This window comes from Loxodonta africana, chromosome 2 (assembly GCF_030014295.1).
Source record: "Loxodonta africana isolate mLoxAfr1 chromosome 2, mLoxAfr1.hap2, whole genome shotgun sequence".
Lineage (NCBI taxonomy): Eukaryota > Metazoa > Chordata > Mammalia > Proboscidea > Elephantidae > Loxodonta > Loxodonta africana.
Window position 1 is genome coordinate 79,651,970 of NC_087343.1, and position 10,357 is coordinate 79,662,326.

Consider the following 10,357-nt stretch of genomic DNA (forward strand, 5'->3'; position numbering starts at 1 on the left):
ATGCAATTACACAAGTTGAACTTCTTAACCGTGGAACCATATCATTTATATTATTAAAAATGTGTACTGCTGAGCAGGGCTGGGAAATCAGAAGAGTGCTTTTTAAAAACAACATTATTTTCATGAGGCAGTAAGGCTCTGTCTTAGTTATCTAGTGTTGCTATAACAGAACTATCACAAGTGGGTGGCTTTAACAAACAGAAACTTATTTTCTCAGCTTAGAAGGCTAGAAATTTGAATTAGGGGTGCCAGCTCTAGGGGAAGGCTTTCTCTTGCTATTGGCTATGGGGGAAAGTCCTTTCTTTTCATGTTCTGTTCCTTGGTGATATTCATGTGGCATCTCTGTTTGCTTGATCTTCTTTTATATCTCAAAACAAATTGACTCAAGACACACCCTACACTAGTATTTCTTTAATATAACAAAGAGAACGCATTCCCAAATGGAATTATATTCACAAATATAATCCATTGCTGCTGAGTGGATTCTGACTCATAGTGACCCTATACGACAGAGTAGAACAGTCTCACAGGGTTTCCAAGGCCGCAATCTTTATGGGAGCAGACTGCCACATCTTCTTTCTGTGGAACAGCTGGTGGGTTCAAACCGCCAACCTTTCAGTTAGTGGCTGAGCACTTAACCACTGCACCGCCAGGGCTTCTCAACCACAGATATAGCCGTTAGGATTTACAACACGTATTTTGGGAGGACACAATTCAATCCATAACAGGTTTCATTTCAAATAAGGTACACAACCAGAATCTGCAAGCAGATTCAAAATGGTACCCTTTGAACCAAACAAAAAAACTAATGTGATTCAGTAGGGGCATGAGTCATTCACCCTGAGAGAGAGCTTGTATGTGTTGCTGTGGAGAACACACAGTGTTTTGTACATACGAAAACCATATTCAAATAGGATATAGCCATTTGGGACAAAGATAAAATTGGATCCATACCTCACACATAAGATAAACTCCAATGAATCAGAGACCTTAATACAAAGAATAAAACCAAACAAGTACTAAATTGCTTTATAACCTAGGTGTGGGGAAAGGCTTTCTAACTATAATTCAAAATCTACATGCAATAAAAGAAAAGCTACATAAGAAAAAAACCTTTGCTTGCAAAAATCACCATAAGTAAAGTCAAAAAACAAATGATAAACTGGAAGAAAATATTTGCAAAACATATCACAAAATAATGGGCTAATCCTCATGACAATAAGCAAATCTCAAATCTAACAGCATACAGAAGAGTAATGGTGACACAGATTAGAGTAAACTCTGTAGGCAAGCAGGAACATATTAGCATTTTCTACTTAGTTTCCATTCATCCTAGGATTTAATAGTTAAACCTTAAAGGGCATAAAGGTTGGAATGCTCAACTATATACAGATGGACATTCTTTCTGCTCCTTCTAGTAGTCAGGGAGGTTCAAACTTAGTGTTCTACTATTTTGATGTTTTGTTTTTCAAATTTTAAATCTATGTGCAACACCAAAAGCCCAACCAATTAAAAAAAATGGAATAATTGAACTAATGAAAATTAAAACTTTTGTGTTAAAATGATACCATCGAGTAAGTAAAAAGACAACCCATAGAATAAGAAAAAATATTTGCAAATCTGATACCTAGACTTGCATCTAGAATATATTTAGAACTCTTACAATTCAATAATAACACCACCACCACCACCAACAAAAAACCCAAAGAACTCAATTTTAAAATGAGCAAAGAATTTGAGGATGAAGAAGATTTACAAATCATCACAAAGAACATTGAAAGAGATACACAACTTTTGTAGTCTTAGGGAAATGTAAGTCTAAACCCCAATAAGATACCATTTACTACCTATTACAACCAAAAAAAAAAAACCAAACCTGTTGCCCTCAAGTCCATTCTGATCTGACTCATAGTGACTCTATAGGACACAGTAGAACTGCCCCATAGCGTTTCCAAAGGAGTGGTTGGTAGATTAGAACTGCCAACCTTTTGGTTAGCAGCCAAGATCTTAACCACTGCCACATCTACTAGGATGGCTATAATCAGAAAAAAATATTTTAAAAATGTGTTGTCAAGGATGCGGTGACATTGGAACCCTCATACCTGGCTAGTGGGAATATAAAATGGTGTAGCCACTTTGGAAAACATTTTGGCAGTTCCTCAAAAAGTTAAACATAGAGTCACAATTGTTTTTATCTGTTCGGTGCAGTTGAGTCAGTTTCAACTCAAAGTGGCCCCACGCGCAATAGGAGGAAACACCGCCTGGCCCTGCACCATCCTTGCAGCCGCCGCGTCAACCCATCTTGTTGAGGGCTTTCTCTTTTTGCTGAACCCTCTACTCTATTAAGCAAGCTGTCTTTTCCAGGGACTGGTCCCTCCTGATAACATGGCCAAAGTATGTGAGATGAAGTCTCACAATACTTGCTTCTAAGGAGCATTCTGGCTGTACTTCTTCCAAGGCAGTCTTCTGGCAGTCCATGATGTATTCAGTATTATTCACCAGCACCGTAATTCAAAGGCATCAATTCTTTGGTCTTCCTTATTCATTGTGCAGTTTTCACATACATATGAGGCAACTGAAAATACTATGGCTCGGGTCAGGCACACCTTAGTCCTTGTCTTAGTCATCTAGTGCTGCTATAACAGAAATGCCACAAGTGGATGGCTTTAACAAAGGGAAATTTATTTCTTCACAGTAAAGTAGGCTAGAAGTCCAAATTTGGGGCGTTGGCTCCAGGGAAAGCCACAACCCAGGGAAACTCCCTTTACCTTGGATCAGGGAGGTGACCTGAGTAAGGCTGGTGTTACAACCCCACTCTAATTCTCTCAACATAAAATTAAAATTACAAAATGGAGGACAATCACACATGGCCTAGCCAAGTTGATACATTTTTGGGGGGTTATAATTCAATCCATGACAATCCTCAAGGTCACATATTTGCTTTTTAACACTTTAAAAAGATCTTTTGTAGCAGATTTGCCCAGTGCAATAAGTCATTTGATTTCTTGGCGGCTGCTGTCATGGGCACTGATTGGGGTCCAGGTAAAATGAAATCCTTTAGAACTTCAATCTTTTCTCTGTTTATCATGATGTTGCTTTTTGGTCCAGTTGTGAAGATTTTTGTTTTCTTTATATTGAGATGTAATCTATACTGAAGGCTCTGGTCTTTGATCTTCATCAGCAAGTACTTAAGTCCTCTTCACTTTCGACAAGCAAGGCTGTGTCATCTGCATAACACAGGTTGTTAATGAGTCTACCTCCAGTCCTGATGCCCCATTCTTCATGTAGTCCAACTTCTGGGATTATTTGCTCAGTATACAGATAGAATAAATATGATAAAAGTATACAACCCTGCTGCACACCTTTCCTGACTCTAAACCACACAGTATCGCCTTGCCCTGTTCGAATGACTGCCTCTTGGTCTATGTACAGGTTCTGCATGAGCACAATTAAGTGTTCTGGAATATCCATTCTTTGCAATGTTATCCATAATTTGTTATGATCCACAGTTGAATGCTTTTGCAAAGTCAATAAAACACAAGTAAACATCTTTCTGGTGTTCTGTGCTTTCAACCAAGATCCATCTGACGTCAGCAATGATATTTTTTGTTCCACATCCTCTTCTGAATTGGGCTTGAATTTCTGGCAGTTCCCCGTTGATGTACTGCTGCAACCATTTTGAATTATCTTCTGCAAAATTGTGTGTGATATTAATGATATTTTTTAATAACTTCCACATTCTTTTGGATCACATTTGTTTGGAATGGGCACAAACATGGATCTCTTCCAGTCAGTTGACGAGGTAGCTGTCTTCCAAATTTCTTGGCACAGATGAGTAAGCACTTTCAGTGCTGCATCTGTTTGTTGAAACATCTCAATTGTTCCATCAATTCTTGGAGCTGTTTTTTTTTTTTTTTGCCAATGCCTTCAGTGCACCTTGGACTTCTTCCTTCAATACCGTTGATCCTTGATTATATGCTACCTCCTGAAATAGTAGAACGTTGACCAATTCCTTTTGGTACAGTGACTGTGTATTCCTTCCATCTTCTTTTGATGCTACCTGTATCATTCAATATTTTGTCCATAGAATCCTTTGATATGTAACTGGAGTCTTGAATTTTTTCTTCAGTTCCTTCAGCTTAAGAAATGCAGAGCATGTTTTTCCCTTTCGGTTTTCTAACCCCAGGTCTTCGCACATTTCATTGTAATACTTTACCTTGTCTTCTTGAACTGCCATTTGAAATCTGTTCAGCTCTTTTACGTCATCATTTCTTCCCTTTCACTTTAGCTACTTGGCATTCAAGAGCAAATTTCAGAGTCTCTTCTGATATCCATTTTGGTCTTTTCTTTCCTGTCTTTTCAACAACCTTTTGCTTTCTTCAGGTATGATGTCCTTGATGTCATCCTACAACTTTTGTGGTCTTTCGTCATAAGTGTTCAATGTATGAAATCTATTCTTGAGATGGTCTCTAAATTCAGGTAGGATATACTCAAGGTTGTACTTTGGCTCTCGTGGACTTGTTTTAAGTTTCTTTAGCTTCAACTCGAACTTACCTGTGGGTGACAGTAATTTTATTTTAAAAGATCACCTACCTGTGTATAGCCCTGGGTAACTGCTCTTTGGCTTCTCCTTGTAGGGAATTGCTCAGGAAAGCTGAGGAGGCCCCTCCTTGGGCCATTATCCTTTTCTCTTAGTTTTCTTTCAGACATGTCTGGTGAGATCTTAACCAGCTCCTTTCAAGCTCTTCTTTCCTCCCCTCCCATAATAACTAAAAGAATTTTATTATTTTTACCCTACTGTAATAATTTATCCTTCTCATCTCTCTCAACTGATTTCTATACCTGGGATCTACACAAAGTTACAAACCTAAGTCAGCTACAGGGAGAGGTTGGGACTGGGAGAATGAAGGTGAGCAGGAGTAAGGGAGCTGGCATTTGACAACTGAACTGGATAGGCCCCCTTGCAGTAAACTGCTCATTCCATTCTTCTACACTGAGACCAGAATAAGATTTGCTTCTGAGGGAGAAGTGGTACTCGTATTTGAGCCAAAATTAATTCTTCTGCTCCTTCTTTCTTGACCCCTTTGTGAACCAGCCACCTTGGCTAAGAATCTCTAAGAATCTCAGGGATGAAAGCTCAAAGCCATTCCAGATATGCTGCTTCTACAGTCTGCGAGCAGTCTTTTTTCCTAAGAAAAAAAACCAAGCCCATTGCCATCGAGTTGATTCCGACTCATAGGGACCCTATAGGACAGAGTAGAACTGCCCCACAGAGTTTCCAAAGAGTGCCTGGTGGCTTCCTAAGGAAATTAAATTCCTTTAAAAGAAAATTTATTGCAATACAGCGTGTGCTTACTCCCCAACTGATCCTACATGTCTGAGTGAAAGGCCTAAAGAGAGGAATGGGGAAACTGTGAGGAAGAAAAAACCGAAACAAAACAAAATACTGCCACTACCACCAGGAACAGCAAAAACAAACAGCAGAAGCAGGCTCAGTGGAGAGCAGAAGTCTTTGTGTGCATGCTCTCCTGCAGAAACCTCTGCTCGTAACTATAAGAGAGGTCCCATTGCTGATTTCAGTTTGGGGAGTTTTATGAACAATGAAGAGCAGAATTTCAAGTTTGCTACTGAGAGGAAAAGCCAAGACTTCTGGTCCATTTGAGATTTCACCAATAGAGATTTGAGATCTCCTGACAACCTGTTCATGACTTCCTTGCTTTTTACATCCCTCATGTTTTAGGGTACTTCTAAGATTTCTACCTAATGAAATTTCCTTCCTCTCCACATAGGTTACCTCCATTCTCATGCTCATGCTCTTGGCCCTGCTGCTTGAAATAGGCCTTCTTTAAACCAGTTCCTCCCCTTGTTCAAAACGCCCCCAAACTTGATGCCCTTTCTCTGTTCCCACAGAGTCATGTGACTACCTCAGTCAGAACACTTACCATGTTATTTGGAAAAGATATGTTTGCATGTGTCTCTCACACTGTACTGAAAGTTTGGGAAGCTGGGACTGTTTTCTTAAATAACTCTGTACCTTGAGTGCCTAGACCATTGCCTAGAATACGGTAGGACCTTGGTGAATGTTTTTTGACCTTGGGCAGAAGTGATAAGAAATCAGTGTTTGCTAAAACTGAAATATGACCAATTATCATTTGCAATGTATCAGTGTTACGGATTAAACTGCATCCCCCCTAAATATGTGTTGGAATCCTAACCCCTATATCTGTGAATATAATCCTGTTTGGAAATAGGATTTTCTTTGTTACATTAATTAGATCATACATGAGCAGGGTAGGTTTAAATTTAATGACTTCTGAGTTATAAAAATAGCAGATTAGACACAAGGAACCAAGGAATGAAGGAACAAAGGCATACCTGGGACTACCTACAAAGAAGGAATTCATATAACTGAGATCCTGATTTGAACTTTTAACCTCCAAAACTGTGAGAAAATAAATTTCTGTTCTTTAAAGCCACCCACTTGTATTTCTGTTACAACAGCACCGGGTAACCAAGACAACAAATTGAAAAAATTATCCCTGGAGAGAAAAAAGATTGTGCAAGTAAAAGAGAGACAGAAAACTACCCAAAGCTGGATGGTACAAATTTGAACATGGCTGGAAATTATGGATGGGAAAGAAATAAGTAAAACTTTCACTGGTATTATAAAAAGTATTTTGTAATAGAACATCAGAAACTTGAGTAATCCTATAATATGTGCTAATACAAAATTACATGTTATCATATTATGCTAATACAAAAGGTAGGTCAGTGCAGCAATTTACAGCATGTGCTTAAGAGCCAGATCTCAGAATTCATATTCTAGCTCTTCCATTCCCCAGCTGTGTGAACAAAGGCAAGTTACTTCTTTTCTCTGCAGCTTCATCATTTGTAAATGCAGATTCTAGTAATGCTTTCCTCATAGGACTGTAAAGAGAATTAAAGGAGTTCATATATATGACGCACTTAAAAGAGTGGCTGGCTCATAGGTGTCTTATTAATATACATCTTATTAATGTCATTATTGTAATTCCTTGTCTTAATGCACATCCCATGACAACAAAAACAAGTAAAGTGAAGACTGGAGGTCTAACATATTTACATAAGTAAATGCTAAGGGCAATGTGTATTAAGACTGAAATATGGGTCATTTATTATTTTTAAATTTTAAAATTATACTTTTATAAACTCTTTGCTCTGAATGTAAACCCACAAGAGTAGAAGACACATAGATTTCCTCAACCCTACCTCCTGCTTTCCCTTTCTATGTTGTGTCCATGTCAAAATTTATGATTTGTCATTAAATACAAATTATTAGTTAAGTACAATAAAGATTCTTTTGAAATACATTTTGGGAAAGATAGACTTCTTTTAAGAATATAAGACTGGACAATTATAGTTTCACTGTTTGCTTTTGAACTCATATACCTAAGAGTTCTCAAGTAAGCAGAGCTCGGAATGTTGTTGTTAGGTGCCCTGAAGTCATTTCTGACTCAAAGCAACGCCATGTACAACAGAACAAAACACTGCCCAGTCCTGCACCACTTCACAATCGTCACTCTTAAGCCCATTTTTGCATCCACTGCATCAATCCATCTCATTGAGGGTCTTCCTCTTTTTCGCTGACCCTCTACTTTACCAAACATGATATTTTTCTCCAGGGACTGAGCCCTCCTGATAACATGTCCAAAGTATGTGAGACATAGTCTCGCCACTCTTGCTTCTAAGGAACATTCTGGTTGTACTTCTTCCAAGGCAGATTTGCTCATTCTTTTGGCAGTCCATGGTATTTTCAATATTCTTTTCCAACACCACAATTCAAAGGCATCAATTCTTCGTTCTTCCGTATTCATCGTCCAGCTTTTACATGCACAGGAGGCAATTGTAAACATCATGGCTTGGGTCAGGTGTACCTTAGTCTTCAAGGTGACATCTTTGCTTTTCAGCACTTGAAAGAGGTCTTTTGCAGCAAATTTGCCCAATGTAATGTGTCTTTTGATTTCATGACTGTTGTTTCCATGGGTGTTGATTGTGGATCCAAGTAAAATGAAATCCTTGACAACTTCAATCTTTTCCCTGTTTATCATGATGTTGCTTATTGGTCCAGTTGTGAGGATTTTAGTTTTCTGTATGTTGAGCTGTAATCCATACTGAAGGTTGTGGTCTTTGATCTTTATCAGTACTTCAAGCTCTCTTCACTTTCAGCAAGCAAGGTTGTGTTATCTGCATAACGAAGGTTGTTAATGAATCTTCCTTCAATCCTGATGCCCCGCTCTTCTTCATACAGTCCAGCTTCTAGGATTATTTGCTGAGCATACAGATAAAATAGGTATGGTGGAAGGATACAATCCTGACGCATACCTTTCCTGACTTTAAACCACACAGTATCCCCTTGTTCTGTTCAAATGACTGCCTCTTGGTCTATGCACACGTTCCTCATGAGCACAAGTAAGTGTTCTGGAATTCTGGGAACAAATTATTCATAATTTGTTAGGATCCACACAGTTGAATGCCTTAGCATAGTCAATAAAACACAGGTAAACATCTTTCTGGCATTCTCTGCTTTCAGCCAGGATCCACCTGACATCAGCAATGATATCCTTGGTTCCATATCCTCTTCTGAATTCAACTTGAATTTCTGGCAGTTCCCTGTTGACATACTGCTGCAGCCACTTTTGAATGATCTTCAGCAAAATTTTACTTGCATGTGGTATTAATGATATTATTTGATAATTTCTGCATTCTTTCTTAGGCATAGGCAAAAATATAGATCTCTTATAGTCAGTTGACCAGGTAGCTGCCTTCCAAATTTCTTGGCATAAATGAGTGAACACCTCCAGCACTGCATCCATTTGTTGAAACATCTCAATTGGTATTCTGTCAATTTCTGGTGCCTTGTTTTTCACCAAGAAGCTATTAGAGTTCTCAAGTAAGCAGAGTTTGGGAATTAACATTTCCAAATCTTGGTCCAAAGTCTTTTGTGGCGATAACTTCGTAATCCTTACCTGAATTTATACTGGCATGCGTTTGTTCAATCTGTAACTTCCAGTTCTGAGATATCTGGCCCTTTAGACTTCTAGGGGAAACACACACACACACACACACACACACACACACACACACAAGATTTCTAGACTCCTAGCTCTTTATTGATATTCTTTCTCTTCCTCCTCCTTCTTTGCTTTTGATAAGGCTCATAAGAGAGTATTACAGACTTTGGCTGTTTGCCTCAGTCTCCTTTACTCTGCAAACTCTTTCCTTCCTTTATTAGTTCAACAAGTATTTATTGATCACCTTTTTCTGTGCAGGGATATTGGCTCCATAAAGGCAGGTACCATATCTGTCATGCTTGTAGTTATATCTCCAGTGCCAGCTATGGTACATTGCACATAATGTGCATTCCAAAAATATTTGATAAAGAAATATGGATAAAAGTCCTACACTGAAGCAGTGGAGTGTAGTAGAATCAACATAAGCTTTAGATGTAGGTTCAAGTTCCAGTTTTTCTAATTATTATCTATATGATCTACAGAAGTTGCCTAACAAACTTTTTAAATTTATTTTTTTGTTAAATAGGGATGATACTTACAAGGATTGAGAATTTAGCAAGAAAATAATTTATTAAAACACCTACTGAGTGTATAGTATGTCCTAGAGAGAATATCCCAGAGACTGTTTCAAAATATGAGGCTTTAAAAATTCAGAAAATTAAAAAAATTTCTGTCCTTAAGAAATTTCCCAATATAAGATAATATGTCAACTCATAGAATATTATGGAAATGTTATGGGTGTTCAAAGTAGGGAAAGATGACAAGTGTTTGAGGGAATCAGGAAAGGAAGTGGTATATGAAACGGTCCTAGAAGGACAGCTAGGATTTCAACAATGAAAATGGGCAGGCACACCCAGGTTAAACAGAGAGAAGAACATAAGCAGAGAGGTAAAAACGTAGTCAGTGTGACTGAAGAAGCGGCGGTTGCTCTTTTGGCTGCAATCTAGGGTTCATACAGGGAAGTATTGAGAGGTAGGCAAAAAAAAGCGGCACTGGGCCACATTGGTGAAGTGTCAAGCTGGGGAGGTTCTTTTATCCGGATGACAACGAGAAACTCCTAATGGTTTGGGGGCAGGTGTATGGCATAATAGGAAGATTACTCTGGCAGTAGTGTAGGATAGATTGGCGGGTGGAAGCGCCTAAAAGAGGGGATACTAGTTAGGGGAGGCTAATTGCAGTATTTCAGGGAAGAGGCAATAAAGGCCTGCACTAGGGTGAGGGCAGAGGTGAATGCAGAGGAGGACTCAGGCAAGGCACATTCCAGAGAGAACAGACGGTGTGTGACAGGTGACTCCACAAGGGAGCGA